This window comes from Solanum pennellii, chromosome 1 (genome assembly GCF_001406875.1).
Source record: "Solanum pennellii chromosome 1, SPENNV200".
NCBI classification, from domain to species: Eukaryota; Viridiplantae; Streptophyta; class Magnoliopsida; order Solanales; family Solanaceae; genus Solanum; species Solanum pennellii.
Genome location: NC_028637.1, coordinates 69,838,983 through 69,841,771, shown reverse-complemented (window position 1 = coordinate 69,841,771; position 2,789 = coordinate 69,838,983). Strand labels below are relative to the sequence as shown.

At 30.9% G+C, this 2,789-nt stretch overlaps 1 long non-coding RNA gene across 1 annotated transcript in view; it reads right to left on the bottom strand.

Annotated features, from left to right (window-relative positions):
- The window catches only part of LOC107015102, a 5,921-nt gene extending 3,514 nt beyond the window's left edge, over positions 1 to 2,407 (bottom strand). The window contains exon 1 of the long non-coding RNA XR_001456295.2: positions 1,879 to 2,407. This is a non-coding gene — a long non-coding RNA (uncharacterized LOC107015102). The remainder of the gene's footprint in view (positions 1 to 1,878) is intronic.
- Between the last annotated feature and the right edge of the window lie 382 nt (positions 2,408 to 2,789).

The following is a 2,789-nucleotide window of genomic DNA, read 5'->3' as shown; positions in this document are numbered from 1 at the left end:
TATATATATATATATAAAGGGAAACTTACATAAATATACTACAAATAAAAAATATTTACAATTTATAACAATGACATTTTTTTTATTTTTTCACTTTTAATATATTTTTAATACACTTTTAATTCATATTACAAAAAACAATTTATCATTCACATATAATACAAGTTTTATTGATGGATAATACATTTACCACAAATTTTAAAACACTTATAATACAATGTTTCAATTTTTTACCAAACAATTATAATATATTTTTAAAAATAGTTATAATACATATATATATTTTCATACTTAATTCACTTTTATCACATATTGCAAATTTAACATAGTATTAATATAAATGGTAATAAATAAAAAGCATTGCTAAAATCAGTAATTATTTATAAAAAACATTCCTACGAGTAATTTTTCCTAGAAAGAACCCATGGCATTAGGAGCCAAAAAAAACGTTAACAGTCCATGCTAAGCTAAAAAACAGAATAATCACAGGTATCTAGAAAAGGTTACCAAGCAGCGACTAAATTTTGAAATAGGGATAGACATTTAACTTGGGAGGAAATCATTTTATCATGGAGCATTTGTCCTAAAGAACAAAAACAAAGCTAAACAAGCAAGTTGGAAAAATGCTAAAGTTGCACATGATAGAAAAGTGAACACAAAATGAGAAACAACTGTCCAAAAATTTATCATGACAAGAAACAGAAATGAAGCCAAATGGAGGAACACGCAGATAACTTACAGGGGCTAGCTGTTTTGAAATTTAAAGATGTAAATCATGGGTTAATCCCAAGAGACATAAACATCAATCCTATCAAGCAAGAACAATAAGTTATAGACTTTACGAGAGGTTAACATAGTTGAGAAGGTCAGGACCAAAGAAACACATACAGACATTAGAGAAAAAACTAAAGTCAATAGCCAACATAGTTGAAACCAAATGAACGCCAAACTATTCCAAACAGAACGAGACAAAGATTTATCCGAGTTTCATAAGGATATTTCGAGACTTCAAAAAAAGGAAGTCCTAAGTAATAAAATAGATTGGAAACAAAAGAGGATGATGATCACTCGACCTATTCAAACTAGTCTCATAACAGGTGCAATATCGGGTAAAAATTAATCGAGATAAAATCATATTATAGTGAGAACATTGGTACACCTTCAAACCTTTGTATTAACTAGTTCAAATAATCATGCTACACCTAAACATGAAAAGCATATTAGCTTTCAAAGTAAAAATAATACACTAAAAGTATTTGAATGCATATTTTAATAACATATATTAAGCAGGAAATATACAGGAACAAATTTCTAAGGTACTAGAGACGAAATGAGCATGGAGTGAATTCACACTAAGCAAAATAAATACAAAAATAGACATGGATTAAGATTATTAAGCTATGTATGAATCGATTTCAAATGAGTATAACAATTGCAACCAAAAATTGGACACTCTATGATTAAGAGATCAAAACAAACCAAATAGATCATATTTCTAAACTAAACAACACAACGACTTAAACTGAAATAGCGCCAGAAAATATCGCAGATTAAGACACAAAATAACTCGTTATAATAACATAAAGAAATCACTATAATCTAAAGTAAAACCGAACTGACGTCGGGAGGAGTGTTAGTTTGAATTTTCAAAAGCTTAAATCAAAACTAGAGCACATGAAACTTATGTAAGAACTTAACATTTGAACGAATACGAATAAGGTTGAGAATCTTAGCAAGAACATTACTACAATACTGATAAGATCAGAATATTGGTTGCATAAAAATAAATTTCTCATAGGACCAGCAACAGCCAAACAGAAATAGAGATTTCACAATCTCGTAGATATTAAGTCGAGATAAATAATCTGAAAAGGTTACCTTTTGGTGAGCAGTGACGGGGACAAACGATCTTGAGAGGGGTGATTCTTCTACCACGAGTTTCGAATATGAACAGTAAACCAAGAAAATTCTAGCGTCGATCTTCTCAAAACATAGAATTAGAAAGTTAGATATAAAAATTTGAAGTGTAGAAGTGACAATTGCTTTAAAGCCAAGCTCAACTCTTGTCCCTCATTTCTGAGTGTAGAGGGGTATTTATAGGGAAAGATTTAGGGCAAATCTGTTGGAAAATTTCAAGAGAAAATTAGGATTTTCCTTTTCTCTTTTCCAAGACTAACAGTGAAAGATGGGGAAAAAATGTGACTTCCGCAAAAGGGGGAAAAGAGGACGGGACGCGGCTGCGCAGGTGTACTGTTGCGCCATTTGGAGTAGCTATTGATGTTAATCGTATGCTGGAGAAGAGTCTTCGGGCATGTATATTGTATGGGCTCTTGCGATTTCTGTTGAGGAAGAAGACGCGAGGGTGGAGCGGGTCGGTCTTGTTGTACGTACGTATATTGTTGTTGGGTGTTGAAGTGTTTTGTTATTTTTTGGGCTTCAAGAAGTGGGTTGGGTTGCTTTGTTGAAGAATAGGTTTTGGGCTTTGTATTAAAGAGAATTGGGGTCAAATTTTTTCGGATTAATTACATGAATATACAACTTAAGTTTACATATTCTCCATATTTCCCTTCTTTTTTTAAAAATTACTAAAATCCCTATTTTTTAATAAATTTAATCTAACAGATACATTATTAAATTAGAATCCTAATTAATACAAACCAATTAAATCTTACCCCTAATTATACTCTTTATTTTCCCCAAATAAAATACCCATTTACACGATTCCCATAATTAATACTAACCCCTAATTTTACTCTTTCTTTTCCCCAAATAGAGAACCCTTTTACACC